This window comes from Bos indicus, chromosome 3 (genome assembly GCF_029378745.1).
Source record: "Bos indicus isolate NIAB-ARS_2022 breed Sahiwal x Tharparkar chromosome 3, NIAB-ARS_B.indTharparkar_mat_pri_1.0, whole genome shotgun sequence".
NCBI lineage: Eukaryota > Metazoa > Chordata > Mammalia > Artiodactyla > Bovidae > Bos > Bos indicus.
Window position 1 is genome coordinate 10,044,955 of NC_091762.1, and position 18,331 is coordinate 10,063,285.

Sequence of the window (18,331 nt, forward strand, 5' to 3'; positions counted from 1 at the left end):
AAGCTGGGGAAACTGGGTCCATGATAGCAGGGATAGGGAGCTATAAGCCAACTCCAGGGATAGGGCAGGCTTTCTGAGCTGATTTGTCTTTAGGGGTCTTTTGTATGTGCTTTCATTGATTTTTTTCAGCAGCACATTGTGTACCAGCTGAGTCTTTGGAATACTCTTCCTCTCCCACTTGTCAAAATAACCTGTTCTTAGTCCCATTTCCTTCAGGTTCTGCTTAAATATGAATGCCACTCAGATGTAGAGTCAGTAAGCTGTCTCTGACACAACCCAGGACACACAAAAGAAGATACCCCTTTTGTGAGAAAATGATGATCTTCTGGATTGTCAATGTTATCAACCCAGACAAAGGCAATGTTTAATTACTCAGATGGTATGGTCTCAAAAAATGTAGAAGAGGACGCAGCTGGGCACTACATTTAGGACATTTCTATCTATCTATCTACCTATCATTTTTTGTCATACCACATGTAGGATCTTAGTTCCCTGACCAGGGATCAAACCTATGTCCCCTGCATTGGAAACGCAGTGTATTAACCACTGGACTGCCAGGGAAGTCCCCCATTTAGGACAATTCTAAAACAAGGTACCAGGGGAATTCTTGGCCAGTTGGGAGGGCACCATGGCTACCAATGAGTTGCCTACTTGAGTCTAGTACCTACTTGAACTCTGTTGGCCTTTGGGGTAGTTTGTGATAGCAAGAAATGATCACTATGGTGCACTGGGGAAAAAAAAGTTAATTACCGTCAAAACATAAAATGGTGGAAGAAAAAAAGTAGAAGCTCTTCCAGCGCAGGGAATGAGAATAATTCTTAAGTCCCCTTGAGAAGGAAATTCATCCATTACAAAGTTCCTCAAAATAATGTTCATGACACATGGGAGACTTGGGAGGGGGAGAGTGGATACTTTATCAACAACCTTTTATTTTCCCGCTGACCCACTTGCTGATTTTCAGGCTGGTCTTGAGTTATAAGTCTTTGGTTTCCTTTTGTTGATTTTGTTTTTGAATTTCCATTTGTTAAGCAACTTTTAATGCATCAGAGGCTGTGCTAGGTATTTTATTAATTAATTAAAGTATTCATTTGTTTATCTGGCTGCGTTGGCTCTTAGTTGCGGCACTCAGGATCTTCACTGTGGCATGCAGGATCTTTCCTTGCGGTGCACTGGCTTCTCTAGTTGGGGCCTGTGGGCTTAGTTGCCCCACAGCATGTGGGATGCTAGTTCCCCCACCAGGGGTCAAACTTGTGTCCCCTGCATTGGAAGGTGGATTCTTAACCACTGATCCACAAGGGACATCCCTGTGCTAGGTATTTTAATATCTGTTTTTCCGTTTGATCCTCACAACTACTCTACTTTGGAGATGTTTTCCACTTTATAAACGATTTGACTTAGAAAGATTTGAAAGCAAGTTTGCTTGACTGCTTTTGTTCATTCCCTGCAGCATGGTGGTAGGTAGGGCAGCCCCAAGGCCTTCAAGTCAAGAACAATTACACGAATCTTTGGGAGAACGAGTCTCATCTCCAGTTAGATTCTGGTTTTACTTCCTCATGTACTGCTTTGATTACAAAGTGCTTTCTGAAGACTTACCACTACCAGAACTGCTCAAATTCTGCTCTGATTGGGAGCTAATTGGCTTACTCTCATTAATTTTACCTGGTTGAAGCCTTCCTTCCCCTGCATCTTAGAAAAGGACAGTATTGCTCTATCAAGTCATAAAGACATTATTTTGGTAGACTTTTCATATAAATGTTGTGCTGGTTTTGTCTTTCATAAATTATAGTTCTGTTTTTCCCCCCCTGACTAATATTTTCTATGAGGAACAAGGTTGGGCTTGGGTAAAATATTCCATCACTAACCTTGCTATTATGTGTTGGAAAAAAATCTGTCAAGAATAGCTTTAACATTGCTTATAGATATAACTGACCTTGATTTGGTGTTTGTGCATAAAAACTAGTAATGGACTAGTATATCAATCAGTGCTTATAAAGAGATAGTCCATACAAACTGAATAACAAAAGGGAAGGTAAGAAAGGAACTATATACAAAGGTATGGGTGAGGTTAAGGAAAAATCTACAAGGGTTGCTGTAGTACCATGGGTACATTGCAACTCACAAGCCTGAATGATCAAAGAAAGTGAGGGTTTACTGAAATTCTAAGAGTACAGCTATATAGAGAAGGCTGCCTGACATAGACAGCCTTTGTTAGAGAATGGAATCAACCCCCAGTGGCCAGGCAGGGAGGGAATGGGGGACAGATAGTCTAACCTTTCTATCTTCTCATCCTCTCTTCTCCTGCTAATGCCTCCCATTGGCTGAACTCCTCCAGAAGTCAGAGGGAAAGGGAGCTTATTGATGCAGCTCAGACAGTTCAGTCTTCTGAGGGCACAAAGCAGTGGGGAAGAAGTGTGGAGGGGAGATGGAGAAGGCCAAATGGAAGACATTCAACACAGCTGGGATGCAAGATCTGATAACAAATGTTTATGTTCAACCTGAGCTTTCGACCACAGCAAACATTCATGAGAACGGTCTAATAGATCAGATAATAATTTCAGTCTTCAAGAAATGGGAATGTGTTCTGCCTCTGCTTCCTCCAGTCCTTCTTTTTAATTTGTTTCTTAACGATTTGAAACAATTTGTGCATGATCTAACTGCATATACCCCTATTATGAAAAGTATAAAAATAACTATTCTCTATGCTGGTGATATAATTTTATTGTTGCTAACCAGAAATGGCCTCTCTGTCTTACTGGAAAACAGAGTGGCTTGATTTCAACTTCTCTAAATCCCAAATCATCGTTTTTGGCAGGTAATATATTCAATCTAATTGCCTTATATCTAATGCTTATATATAGCCAGCCAACTTTTTCAGCTACTTAGGGGACATCTCGCAACCATTTTCCTCTGGTGGTTTCACTAGAAAATTATGCTACTTAAAAGCAGATGTTTTTTGGGTGCATTATTGATATTTGTTTCTGAGGCCCAGGAGATTGGTAAAATCTATTTTGAAAATGTTTTCAGGTACAAAGTGTAACATGCATTCCTGTTCAATATATTTTGGTTGAATGAAAGAGTGAGGGGATTTACTTTGTAACTTTGATTTTTATCTTTCTTTCCTTCAGCTGTTTTTAGAAAACAGTTTTTGCAAACCATCTTGAAGGAAATTTTAGTCTTGCTAAAATTCAGTGATAGATCCTCCACTGAAAATCCCCACATGGAGGTTGGGGTGGCTGGCTATTTGGGTCTTGATTGCGTGCGTGTATGTTCAGTCACTCTGTCATGTCCAACTCTTTATATCCCATGGACTGTAGTCAGCCAGGCTCCCCTGTCCATGGGATTATCCTGGCAAGAATACTGCAGTGGGTTGCCATTTTCTCCTCCAGAGATCTTCCTGACCCAGGGATCAAACCTGAGTCCCCTGTGGCTCCTGCATTGGCAGGCAGATTCTGTACCACTGAGTCACTTGGCAAGCCCTTGGATCTCGGTTAGGAGCCTTCATTTACTGTAAAGGAAGAGAGACTTCCTTGAGTTGATCTCCTGCCCCGTGGATTGTTAAGGTGTATGGAACTCTCCTTTATTACCATTACAGATTTCATGCAGCACATACTCTTGTCAAATGTTAAAATTTGGACATTTCTGCTGCCTAGTGCCTACCAAGAGCTTAATAAGATAGGTGAGCAATTCTGATTGACACCTAAAGAATGCACATTTCTTTCATTATTCTAGATTGATACTGTCCAATAGAACTTTCTGCAATTATGGAAAAGTTCTATAATTGTGTTGTACAATATAATAGTCACTAGCCTTGTGTGGCTATTAAACATTTAAAATATGATTGTCAAGACTGAAGAAAGGCATTTACAATTTTAAGTTTAATTCCAATTAATTTAAATTTAAAATCAGCTATACTTCAGGAATTCTCTGGTGGTCCAGTGGTTGGATTACTGCCACCGAGGGTGCAGGTTCAATCTCTTCTTGGGGAACTAAGATCCCACAAGCCATGTGGCATGGCCGAATAAAAGTTAAAATCAACTATACTTCAATTTAAAAAAATACCCTAAGAGGAACAACAAAAAATTAAAACTGAGGGAAACAAAAGAATTTATTATGTGCCAGGCTCTGCTCTATCTCAACTAATCCTCATAATAATCCTCTGAAGGAAGTACTACAATCAGCATTTACAAATAATTTGTTTCTCATTAATCACAGCTGAAATTGACAAGAGTAAAATTACACCAAATGTCTTGGGTAACTGATTTCAGAAATGATTTAACACTTCTTAGATGCATTGTTCCTTAGCTTTTGCTTTCTATTTCAACTTTCATATATATATATTTTGAGAAAAATAAAAAATTCAAAGTAAACTTAGTGGCCTACTAAAATAAGCAAATAAATTTAAATAGCCTCGTAGGCTAGAGACTAACATCTTGGGCAGATATCTTAGATATCCTAGATTTTATCCCTGGATCAAATCTGACTGTCCTTTTGCTTTCAATAGAATAGCATTGTTGAATTGCAAATTTCTATTTTATCATTTATATAGGTGGCTTTAAAACATGTTTTCATATTCTTGGACACTCGTCCATCAAAGTATAGAGACAAATTACCCTTCCTTTGAATGTGGGCCTGCTTTAGTGACTTGCTTCTGGCGAATAGAATGTGGAGGAAGTGATGCTGCGTGACTTCTGAGGCTAGTTTATGAAAGACAGCCTGCCTGGCTCTCTCTGTCTCAGCCTGAGCTCCCACATAAGGACTCTGGCTGCTCTCACACCGCCATCCTGAAGTCACGTGGAGAGACCACCTACAGATATCTGAAGAGGACCAGCTGTTCCAGCCCCAGCTTAGAGAACTGCTTAGCTGACTCCAGTCAGTCCCCAGTGAGTCTGTAATAAATGATCACTATCGTTTTAAGGTTGTTGCTCAGTGAGATAACTGGAACAGTCTCGTAGGCAATGATGCAGCAGAAAGCAGTTCTATTAAACTCCCTTGTGTATTCATTGTTGGGTTGTTTTGAGGACAAAGCCTATGACATTAGTTTCTCATAGATCTTAGTATCAGGGAGAGCTGTACTTTCTTGAACAACTACAATCTCTTACTTTTTGCTTTGGTTGCTAGGAAGCTCAAAGTTGAATTCATGACCCGCTTTTTGTAATAAAAAAGGATTGTATTTTTCCTTTAGCCTCACCCTATTATTCCCTTTATCAAGTTTTCTTTTTAACCCCCCCAATGCAGCCTCTTATCCAACCTCTTCAAAAACTGAGTGAAAGTAATGTTGGGCCTTTGCTGAATCAATGTGAGAGCTACAGATCATCCAGTAGATTGATAATGATGGAATTTTGTGACTCTCAAATGGCCTTATCTTATAGGAAGGAAATAGGCCCTGAGAAGTAAAATAACTACTGAGAGATACAGAGCTAGTGAGTAGCAAAATCTTACCCCAGTTGAAGCTGTGTCATACCATCTATTCACCCATGTGGCACCCATTGGTCAGAGGTTTGTTCTTTACACTGGGGGTGGGATGGTGGTAAAAGATAAGTAAGATCTTGCCGAGGGATTGACTCTCAAGATTGTGCCTGGTGGGGCTGATGCATGTCTTTAAACATAAAGGAGTATACAGTTGGAGAATTCCAGTGGTTAGGACTCCACACTTTCACTTCAGGGGGCACAGGTTTGACCCCTGATTGGGGAACTAAGATCCCTCAAGTCATACAGTACAACCAAAAAAAAAAAAAGCAATATATAGTTGACCCTTGAACAACAGGGGGGTGGGGTTGCTGATTCTGCACAGTCAAAAAATCCACTTGCAATTTATACACATGATTCCTTATACATGGTCCTCCATGTATATGATTCCTTCTATCTGCAGTTCTGCATTCATGAATTTAACCAACCGTGAATCATGTTGTATTTCCTACTGAAAAAAATTCATGTACAAGTGGACATGCAGTTCAAACTCATGTTGTTCAAGGGTCCACTGTATATCATAAATAAGTAGAATTAAACTTTCAGAGGAATGAGAGATTGCTTCCAAGTGGAGGGTAATGGAAGTTTTCATGAAAGAGTGATTCTGAGCCAGTCCTTGAAGGACAGATGGGATTCACATGTGCAGACACTGGAGAGAGGATGGGGTGGATGATGGAGCAGACTAGCAGCAGTAAGTTCAATGCTGGGAATTCTAGGCTCCGTGGCATTTGGTGGGGAAGATATTTTTGGAAGGGGGCTGTGACACATCTCAAATTATGCTGTGTGAGTACTTGCTTACTCTTCTGTTTAGGGGACCAGCCTTGTCCAGGGGTGTGTGACCTGCACATATGGGTGGGATTGACCCAGGGAGAGAGACAAATGCTGATTAAAGTTTCCATGTAGCTGATTGCTTAGAAAACTCAACACTTGGGACTGTGTTCTGAGGTAAACTCCTTAAAACCTTTTAGCAACAAATTGCTTTTAGACTTCAGAATCGCAGAGAAAATACTGGAAGAGATTCTACAGCACTGCTCAGCCCTGAAAGCAGGGGCATTTCAGGACACTTGCGAGGAACCCCAAAACATGGTCAACCTTCTTCTTAGACTGCCTTGCATTTCTTGCAGCCTCCTGTGATCATAGGAGCCTGTTATTCCATGGAAATAAACCCAGCAAAGCTAGAGAGTACAACTCTGCAGGGACAGAACTTCTTATTTCTAGATTTCAATTTGTTACAATTGGTAATAGGTGCTCTTCTGAAATTCCACAATTGCCTCTGCAAATAGGGAAATCCCAGGTCACATGGGTAGGAAATCACTAATAGATTGAAAACTTTCCAGACAATTAAAACAAGATCCTGCCACTTGCCTGTAAGTGAAAGTCTAAACAAACCTCCTTTCTTGATTGGGAAAACCAAAGTCAATATCAGATTACAGCAAAATTTAATTTGCCATTCTGTTGCATTCTTCTGGGTCTGTAAAACCCCAACAGGATACCAGAATAGGTGGATGACTCATAAGAGTTCTAACTTAGAATCCAACTTCTTGAGATGCTTTCCCAAAGGTGCTAAACCAACCAACAATCACAGCTGCTGCATTAACTTTGTATGAAACTTTACCAGCCTATAGGACTTCCCAGGTGGCGCTAGTGGTAAAGAACCCATCTACTAATGTAGGAGATGTAAGAGATGTAGGTTTGATCCCTGAGTCGGGAAGATCCCCTGGAGGAGGGCATACCAACCCACTGCAGTTAATCTTGCCTGGAGAATCCCATAGACAGAGGAGCCTGGCAGGCTACAGTCCATAGGGTTGCAAAGAGTCGGACACAACTGAAGTGACTTAGCATGCACATACAGCCTATAAATCATTTTCATATATAGTATCTCATGTAATCCTCCCCCAAACTCAATGAGGTTTATATCACTCTTTCACTTTTGCAGAAGAGAAAACTGAGACCCAGAGAATTTAAGCAAATTATCCTAAATCTTGGGGTGAACATGTATCAGTGGAAAAGATTTACATCTGGTCTTTGGAATCTAAGTCCATTTGTGTGTTTGAGCAAGGTCTGAGGATGAGAGGCAAGGTTGGGAAGAGTGGATGCAGAGGTCCCTTGGGCCAACATTTGATCATCTGGGGATATCTTTTTGCCAGCCTTCTCTCTGCCTGGGAAGGTAATCAGTTATGGACAGAGGCCCCTCAGATCCAGAAGGGACCACAGCTATGATGGAGTTCAAATCCTTCATTTTTCAGATGTGGAATCTGAGGCCCAGATAAGTTCAATGTCTTGCAAAGATTTACACAGGTAACTGATGACAAAGCTGGGATTGTTATCTAGTTTTCTGTATTTTACTGGAATTTCTGCTACTACACCCAAATGCACTTCCTGCTACATGCTCTCTCCTTTTCACCAGGTAGAAATGTGTTTACAATGAAAGATAATTGGGCACTCTTAGATAAGTGAGCTAATATTAACAATCACTACTATTTCTGCAACACCTGTGATATGCAGGTTCTCTGCCAGATCCTTCACATGCATTATTTTGAATCTTCACAACAATTCTGCAAAGTATATATTATTATATCTGTAAGGAGATGGAGACCAGGGTTCAGGAGGGATTTGCCAAGGCAATACTGAGTTTATACTCTTTACACTGTGGAGTGCAGCCTCTGTAAGAATTTCTGTCTTGTCCTAGAAAACAGAAATGTCTGAACTTTTTTTTTTAAATGGTCAAGTATCATTTTTGGAAAATCATTAAAATTATCTGTGTTTATTCCTAGGATGTATCTGATGAAAAAGTGAGATAAGGGAGATGAATTAGTTATCACTTTCAAACACTTCTTAGAAGTCTCGATTAATAAGGATTTCTTTTTATTGTGAAGCAAATCCAACATTTAAAAAAGACTGTAATTCAAGTCATATGCTTAAGTAATTTCTTGAGAAGAGAGACAGGATTTTTTCAAAACCCCTATTCATCTAGAGTGCTAGGGACAGAGCTCTAGAGGTTCTTTTGTATTAATTATTCTTCCCTCAAATTATCTTACCTTTAGGAGCACTGAGCAAATTCATCATTTATATTTCAGTTGGAGTACTTTGACACACCTGCTTTCCTCTTAGCATCTGTGATATGCCTTCCAAATTTTGTTTTAAAAGAGCATTTTAAATGATATTTTTAATTTTCTGAGAAACCACCATGCTGTTTTTCATAGCAGGCAGGCAGTTTTTTATTACTACCACATTGTATAAGGATTCCAGCTTCTCCTTGCCCATCCCAGCCCCTGTCTGCTTTTGTTTTGCTTTTATGGTAGCCCTCCTGACAAATGTGAGGTGAAATCTCACCGTGTGTTTTTTTAAATAATTTTTTGTTGGAGTGTAGTTGCTTTACAATGTTGTATTAGTTTCTGCTGTACAGCAAATGAATCAGACATACATATATATCTATATATCCCCTCCTTTTTGGATTTCCTTCCCATTTAGGTCATCATGGAATACTGAGTTGGGTTTCCTGAGCTACACAGCAGTTATCAATTTTATGCGTATTTTCAATAATGTATATATGCCAATCACAATCTCCCAATTCATCCTATCTCCCCTTCCCCTCTTGGTGTCTTTACATTTATTCTCTATGTCTGTGTCTCTATTTCTGTTTTGCAAATAAGATCATCTATACCTTAAAAGAGCATTTTTTTTAAACTTGGAAAGCTTTGAGGAAATGGAGAAATTTAAGTACCATCCATCCAAGGAAGGGTTTGGAACACAGATGGGGAGCTTGGAATTGCTTGTTACTTAAAACCAGCAGGGAAGGTTGCCAGAAAATGGGAAAATAGAACTGACAGGGAGCTGGGAAAGTATCAATGTGAAATTCCTCAATTTCCATTTTCCCCCCGACCCCTAATGGCTATTGCTGGCCAGTGCGCTGCCAAATCCTGATACAACATAGGTGGCTAATTACTGGCTTCAAGTTCTGACCTTCATCAGGCAGTGCACAGAGGTGTCATGATGTGTCTTGAAGTCTGACTCCAAACACTATACTTCTGTCATCTGACTCCATTCCTTTTCACATGGACCCTCTGCTTCCATCTCTACAACTGAGAATGGTCGCATCTTAGATTGCTCTCACAAAACTGGGAGAAGAGTCTTCCCCAAAACAGCTGGTACTGCAGCTTCAACGTCATTGTGATGATGCCTCTTAGTCCGCTGTCACACATTTAACTTGGTTTCTGGTCCTTTGACTTGTATTGCCTGACTCCAGTGCCTGGGGGTTTCCTGATTCCTGACTGCTGGCTTGGTTTTTAACCTTCATACTTAATCTTGACTCCTGATATGTATCTGATTGCTGACTGTTCATTTGGCTTGAGCCCTTTTGACTTGTCCCATCCCCAGCCCCTACCTGTGATTCTTAGATTGGTTTTCTCCCTGGCTTCCCACCCTGGATCTGGGATCCGATGATTCTCATCAGCACCAGTCCTGAGTCAACAGGGAGATTCAGTCCCATTGAGTAGCCAGGTAAACACAAGGACTGTGGAACGAGTTGACAGCCTTACATCATCATTTAGTACCTGGCACAGATCTCAAGGTCTTTCTGATCATGGAGTTGCTTTTACATGTTATAAGGGTTCAAAGGACGCTTAAACAGAAGAAATCTTTTATAATCAAGGGGGCAATAGTTGTTATTCTTTCCAGTTGTTGAGTTAGCTATGCCTCTATAAATTGTAACATAGTATTTCAAGTTTTATTGCATTCCTGCAGTGTCCTGAAATTGGGGTCAGACCACCTCTCCAAAGAAGACCAGACATGTTCCTGTGTTGCAGAATATTTGATAGAGTTCATGGGTGATAATTTCTATGGCTCCTTCTTCATTCTAAAAGTGAACAAAATTCAGGCTCTGCACAGAGCCTAGATTTTTGAAATAACTTTACTGTGTAAAATCCCAATTTACCTCAATAGGCTACTATTAAAGGAAGGACAATTTACCATCCAAAATAACTAACCCAAGTCAAGGTCCTTGGTTGGGAAACAAAACTTACTATCTGATCCCCACAAAGCTCTGGCATTTTGTCTTACAGGTTTGTTTAAAGTATACGTGCTGCTGCTGCTACTGCTAAGTCGCTTCAGTCGTGTCCGACTCTGTGCGACCCCATATAAGTACACATAACCTTGGGTAATTTCTTGAGCAAACAAACCCAAGATTAATTTCTCTCCATTTTCTGGAAATATATAGAAGCTTTTGCAAGTGAAGGGTAGGATGGGCTCTCAAATATCAATTCTTTTAGACCATTGTTCTTAAGAACTCACAGTAAGCTTGTTTCTGAAATTATAACTGACCATGACAGATAAGTTGACGAGTCAACATCATCTCTTAAAAAGCTCATTATCGTTTTAAGGGCATGTTATCAACCACATTTCTAGCCAAAATCAAGCAATTTTAGGCATGGCTCTTAGTTTTCCACAGTGTCATCCTTTACCCCGTACTTGTAGCTGCTTTCTGAGCCATAGGGGTTGGTGGGGTCAGGAATTCGGACCTCAGGAAGGATTTGAGACAGTGCTTGGCAATTCCATGACACATGGAATTGTCCTTTCCCGTCATCTAACTGGCACTGACTGGATCAAAAATAGCACTATTCCCGGTTTATGTTGAAATTCTCTGCTGTCCTTTGAAATTCCAAGCAGAGATTTCCTCCTATTGTGTAACTCGAGAAGTCTGATAAAGTATTATGTTCGGCGTTCTGTTTCTGGAACTCTCTCTTTACAGAGGCCACCTATGCACATTCTAGAGTTGCCTGAATGACAGTTAGCGCTGGATGATGCAACAGAGGCCACAAGCCAAGTCCGTGTGGCAATAAAACACACTCTAAAGGAACAGAGGCAGAGATAGGTAGAGGCCATTCTAAGAGGGATGAAGCCACAACTCAACGGATCCATCACTCAGACAACCAAGGTCATAGGGAGCGGAATAGGAACACCAAGAAACAGCCCCTGATAAACCAGTGCAGTAATTGGAAGTGTTTCTGACGATGTGAAGCAGGGCTCTGGAGGCCTCCGGGGTGAGATAAGGCAAGCAATCAACATGTCAAGGTAATTTGTTAGCGGTCCTGGCTTTGGGTCGAGGTGTGTAAACCTGCCCGCTATGATGTATGAAGCCTGCTAACCTGAGGAGACTTGGCTGTAGAAGGACAACAGCAAAGGGGAGCCTGCTTGGAACTGACAAGAGGGCCACCTGAACCTGGCAATGTACCATCTGTTCCAGGGAAGGCAGACCCTGATTATAAAACATGACACAGACCAAGGGGAAGTGTGGCCTCCAATAGGACCGTAGGTATTTCCCGCCTTTCTCTGATCTTGCTGAGGAATTGTTATGGACTAATGCTCTCAAACCGGAGAAGGCAATGGCACCCTACTCCAGTACTCTTGTCTGGAAAATCCCATGGATAGAGGAGCCTGGAAGGCTGCAGTCCATGGGGTCGCTAAGAGTCAGACACGACTGAGCGACTTCACTTTCACGCATTGGAGAAGGAAATGGCAACCCACTCAGTGTTCTTGCCTGGAGAATCCCAGGGACGGAGGAGCCTGGTGGGCTGCCGTCTATGGGATCTCACAGAGTCGGACACGACTGATGCGACTTAGCAGCAGCACCAGCAGCAATGCTCTCAAACAGCTGCAAAATGGGAATGAAGGCTTTAGTGAAGGTTCCTCAGTGTAGGCCAAACAGACATTAACTATAACTATCTGAACTCACACCAGCTGAGCATGGCCCTCACCCTCTCACTGAGCCCACACAGACTGTATAACACCTACCCCATTGTTAATCTCACACCTCTGTGCATTTCTCACTGACCTGCCAAGCTCACACTAACTAAAACTCTCTCTTCACCGTTTCAGGGATTTGACATCTGCCAGACCAACCTAGATAGCATATTCAAAAGCAGAGACATTACTTTGCCAACAAAGGTCCGTCTAGTCAAGGCGGTTTTTCCAGTAGTCATGTTTGGATGTGAGAGTTGGACTGTGAAGAAAGCTGAGCACCGAAGAATTGATGCTTTTGAACTGTGGTGTTGGAGAAGACTCTTGAGAGTCCCTTGGACTGCAAGGAGATCCAACCAGTCCATTCTGAAGGAGATCAGTCCTGGGTGTTCTTTGGAAGGAATGGTGCTAAAGCTGAAACTCCAGTACTTTGGCCACCTCATGCGAAGAGTTGAGTCATTGGAAAAGACTCTGATGCTGGGAGGGATTGGGGGCAGGAGGAGAAGGGGACAACAGAGGATGAGATGGCTGGATGGTATCACTGACTCGATGGACGTGAGTCTGAGTGAACTCCAGGAGTTGGTGATGGACAGGGAGGCCTGGCGTGCTGCAATTCGTGGGGTCGCAAAGAGTCGGACGTGACTGAGCAACCGAACTGAACTAAACTGATGTTCTGCAGTCTGATGAGATCACCCAAACTGTCTTACTGACTTCACATGGATTATCTACTGATGGGAAAGCTCTTGCTTTCTGTAATACCTATTTTCCCATGTATTCAAGGTTGTGCTGTACATGCAGCTAAGTGACCATGTTTCTCAGCCTCCCTTGAAGTTACATTTGGTTATGTAACTAAGTCTGGCCAATGAGCCCTAAACAAAACTTGTTGGGTGGGACTCCTGAGAAGGTTTCTTGAAATGAGACAGAATGCTGGGCTCTTTTGCTCTTAGTTTTTGTATTTTCCACCTCCCCCTCAGTTTTGAAAACATATTATGGTGGTCAGATCTCATCTGTGGTCTTGTGACGTTGAGAATAGAAGTCACCTAATAAGAATGGTTGGTTCATAAGTTAGAGGAGACCTTGGTCCTTGATGACTTTGTGAAACTACAGTATTACTTCTGGGCCTTCTGTCTTTTAATTTCTTTATGTGAGACAGTGAACCCTTAGTTTTGCATAAGTCACTGTATTTGGATCTCTGCTACTATGACTGAAGGCGGTTCTTACTGATACAACCCCTTCCCGTTCTTTCGGGCTCACACTGACTACACATGTACTTACCTTCCCCCTTTGCCAGTGTGTACTCTGCATGTTATCACTTGACCATGATGTTGCATAAGTGAAACAATCATCTTTTCTTTTAATGCCTAGATGAGTCTCTGCATTTTCCTTTTTACTTATCCCAGTGCATAAACCACGTTGGACCAGAATCTCTGAGGTACGTAAAAACCATTCTTTACATGTTAATGGAGACAAGCTAAACCAGTACAACATGGTTGTACACAGAAACCAATAGGAAGGTAGCGCAGAGAGACTTGAGATCAACAGTTTCTCCTCCCCTGAGCCAGCACCAAATCATATCTTAGTGCTACCTCTGCTGTCATAGAGGGTAGGATGGTGCCCTTGAGGGCCACCACTAGAGAGTCTGTGCCCCACAATGGAAGATGCTGCGTGCTGCAACCAAGACCTGACACTGCCAGATAAATAAAGAAAGAAATATTAAAAACAAAACAAAGGTAGGGAGATGGCAGCTGGAAAGCAGGAAGGAAAAAGACAGGCTTACCAGCACCACCCACCCCATAAAGGGGTGTCATGTGAATGGTGCCCCCTGGAGGGGTGCAGCAGCGGCCCCAGCTCATTCCCACCTCTACCATCTCAGCTGCCATCAGAGTCCTTGGGGACTGGCTGGGTGAAACTGCTCTGGTTCCCTTCCTCCTTATTCTTTTCGCAAATGCCCTGTCTCCAGGCTTCAGCACGTTGGAACAGGGGAACGGGTCTCCTGAGAGGACAAGTGTTCAGATGAATGACGTTTCTGCTAAGGACTCTTCAGGCTGTAAAGAGTAAGACTGAGGAGGGTGTGACTGACTTCTCTTGATAGGAAGAGTGGTTGTTTTTGTTCAGTTGCTAAGTCATGTCTGACTCTGCAGTCCCATGGACTGCAGCTGGCCAGGCTTTCCTGTCCTTCACTATCGCCCAGAGTTTGCTCAGACACATGTCTATTGAGTCGGTGATGTCACGCAACCATCTCATCCTCTGTAACCCCCTTCTCTTCCTGCCCTCCATCTTTCCCAGCATTAGGATCTTTTCTAATGCGTCGGCTCTTTACATCAGGTGGCCAAAGTATAGGAGCTTCAATTTCAGCATCATTCCTTTCAATGAATATTCAGGGTTGATCTCCTTTAGGATTGACAGGTTGGATCTCCTTGCAGTCCAAGGGACTCTCAAGAGTCTTCTCCAGCACCACAGTTCAAAAGCATCAATTCTTTGGCGTTCAGTCTTGTTTATGGTCCAACTCTCACATCCATACATGACTACTGGAAGTGATTACCTTGGCATAAAAATCACCTTTTCTTGTTCCATCAGGACTAGAAAGCATGACTAGAAACTTTAAAAGCAGTATATTTAGGATAAAAGTGAAAAGAGTTTGCTTTAAACAAGGAGTTATTGTCTGGTCTCTACACGTCTAGGCCGTTGTTCTCAACTAGTCGAGCGCCCAGAACGACTGGAGGATGCACCTACGTGAGCCCTTTCATGAGACTCTTGATGAGTGGCTGTGACTGGCAGGTGGGGGAGGGTCTATGACTCTTTGGAAACTTCAAAGTTGTCTCCCAGATTTGGAATTCAAGGGTAGTCACATGTCTGAGTCATGGTCATCTGCTCATTTTGCTCTTTATAGATTCCATTGGGACTAGCATTTACACAGTCATTTCTTAGAAAAATAACTCATGTTAATTATTTGATAATGGATTTCCTATGTTCTTCGCCTCAGGGGTCCCTTCTTCCCACCCTACCCATCTCGGCCTCTGGATATTATTTTCATGTTAATCACACATAACAAAGAAGGTGTTGCTTCAGGCCTTCATTCCTTCCAGTCTGTCCCTGTTGCTACCCACTGGTAGGGACAGGTCACTTATCACATGTGAGTTTCTGTTTTGTCATTTGTAAAATGAAGGCCCAAACATGCCCTGAGGATAACTAACTTACTTGGGATTGACATATACACACTTCTATATTTAAAATAGATAAACAGTAAGGACCTACTGTATAGCACAGAGAACTCAATATTCTGTAATAATCTAAATGGGAAAGGAATTTGAAAAAGAATAGATACATATATAACTGTATCAGTTTGGCGTACACCTGAAATCAACACAACATTGTTCATCAACTCTATTCCAATGAAAATAAAAAAAAGACACAAGGTAACCAGTGAAAGCCACTCCGTCTGTGTCTGACTCTTTGTGATCGCATGGACTATCCAGTCTATGAAGTTCTCCAGGCCAGAATACTGGAGTGGGCAGCCTTTCCCTTCTCCAGGGGATCTTCCCAACCCAGGGATCAAACCCAGGTCTCCCACATTGCAGGCAGATTCTTTACCAGCTGAGCCACCAGGGAAGCCCATGGCAGGGAATCAGTGTCAGAGTTCAGGCCTGCACTCAGGCCTCCTGAGCCCCCTCCTCACATCTTTTCCCATGACAACAATAACTCCCAGCTTGTTGTGGAAATCAGATTAGATGATGTGCTGAAAGGCCTTTTATGCTCTGAGAAGTGACATGAAGAGTTTTGTGATTATTGCTAGGGATTTATGCTCCCTAACAATCCTAGTGACAGAGTGAGGCCCTTGCTCTTAGAGAAAATTACTTTCCTTCACTGTTTTGCTTCTCCCACAAACCTCAGGGGAATGGCTTTTAAGCTTTTGAAAGAGTCAACTAATATGAGATTTTAAACTACAGCTGATGAAGCTTCTGTTGGCTTTCCCCAGTGTCTGAATCTTCTCTGATCTCTCTGTAAGCTAGAGTTAGCTCTCTGCTCTGCCTCTAGAGACCATGGTAATAATATCATCCCTTTTAGGTATAGTATCTGTGTGTGTGTGTGTATGTGTGTGTGTGTGTGTGTGTGTGTGTGTGTGTCTGCTAAGAGTCACAAGGATCCCTCCTGTGTTCCTATTTTATTTTTATGTGACTCAGAGCCAAGCTCATATTTTGTTGAGTTTTGTACAAATACAAACTCTCTAGTGAGGAAGATCCTGAAGAAAGAACGTTTTGAAGAGATAGAGGCAAAGATGATTTTAGAGTAGGAGGAGTGTTCTTTGGAGGAACTTTCTTAAGAACCAGTCTTTGGGGACTTCCCTGGTGGTCCGGTGGCTAAGACTCGGCACTCCCGGTGCAGGGGGTCGAGGTTAGCCCCCTGGTCAGAGAACTGGGTCCTGCATGCTGCAACTAAGACCTGGTATAGCCGAATAAATAAAAACATATTTTAAAAAATTCAAAAGAACAGTCTCTGGAGGAAGATAAAGTGTTGGATCACATCACCAATTCAGTGGACACAAACTTGGGCGAATTCTGGGAAATGGTGAGGGACAGGGAGGCCTAGTGTGCTGTAGTCCATAGGGCTGCAAATAGTTGGACACGACTTAGTGACTGAACAACAACAGCAGCAAAGAAGATACAAAGATGGAGTCACTCTTGTCCCTGAAAGGATCAACAGTGTCCACGGTGCTGGGGACCTTAGCCCTGACCTCCCGGACTGGCCAGTGCGGATGTAGGACACATGTGATGATGTTCCCAGCTGTGGTCCTGAGCCCTGGACCTCTCAGAGGGCCTGGTCCTTCCTGTGCCTGCTGGAGACAGGTCCTCCCACTTCTGCCTCAGGGTCTGGGGCTATCCTGCTGGTGTCTACACTGAGGCTCCTCCCTCTCTCTGTCTGACCCAGGAATACTTCAGAGAGTCTAAGGAATTCTCAAGAGCAATGAGCTTCTTTAAGAGGGTTTGGTCACTAGAAAAAATAGAGTTGTAGGATTTTTAAAACCAAAGAGGGCCTCAGAAACCCATGAGGACATGGAGGCCCAGAGAGATTAGATGATTTGTTCAAGATTTTATCGCACAACAGTATCTGTGTTAGGATGATAATGCAGGTTTCTTGATTTCTAAATAAATGCTCTTTTCTACTGAATCTTTTATATTCAGGAAGGAGACATTCTTTTGATAAATGACAGTAGGAGAGTTAGGGCAGATTCAATAATTATCTATTATCTGGCTGTAGTAGCCACTCTGAGAGAAAATAGCTCAGTTAGTTTTAAGACACTGTCGTGCTCATGTACTCAGTTGCTTCGGTCATATCTGACTCTTTGCAACCCTATGGGCTATAGCCCACCGGTCTCCTCTGACCAAGGAATTCTCCAGGCAAGAATACTGGAGTGGGTTGTCATGCCCTCCTCCAGGGGATCTTCCCAACCCAGGGATTGAACCCATGTCTCCTATGTCTCCTGCATTGCAGGTGGATTCTTTTCCCACTGAGCCACCTGGGACACCCGAAATGCTCAGCTGTGCTAGCATCACAGGACACATAGTTAGTATTATCTCTTCATAGCCACGTGCATGCTAAGTCACTTCAGTCACGTCCAATTCTTTGAGAACCTATGGACAGTAGCATGCCAGGCTCCTTTGTCCACGGGATTCAGTCCATACAGTGAATTCACCTATCATGGAAGTTATAAAGAATGCATGTTCTCACCCACTGATGTGTTAGAGCTGATTCTACTAGCTCATGAGAATGGATTGTTATTCAGAAATTATTGTGAGCCTGTTGTGAAGTCACTGACAGCTTGAAATCAGTCATGATGGGAATACTTATACCACGGAGATGAGCAAATACTATAAATTAGGACCTATTTTTTTTTTTTTTAATCAGAGAGCCTTTTTTTCTGGCACAACAATATCTTTGCCACATGAGAAGTTCCACTATCCAGAAATAATCATTGTTAATTTTCTTATGTAAAACATCAAAAAAATGATTATTTGTACTCGGATACATGTGCATGTTATTATTTTAATTCATTTATAGAAAGAGAATAAGGGACTTCCCTAGTGGTCCATGAAGACTCTGCACTTCAAATGCAGGGGACATGGAAACTAAA

The 18,331-nt window shown here is 42.3% G+C and overlaps 1 long non-coding RNA gene across 1 annotated transcript in view; it reads left to right on the forward strand.

The window, feature by feature from the left end:
• LOC139181065 (uncharacterized) overlaps nt 1–15,374 on the forward strand; it is a 32,909-nt gene extending 17,535 nt beyond the window's left edge. The window contains exon 2 of the long non-coding RNA XR_011565196.1: nt 1–15,374. This exon is cut by the window's left edge and continues 16,957 nt beyond it. This is a non-coding gene — a long non-coding RNA (uncharacterized lncRNA).
• Nucleotides 15,375–18,331: the final 2,957 nt, after the last annotated feature.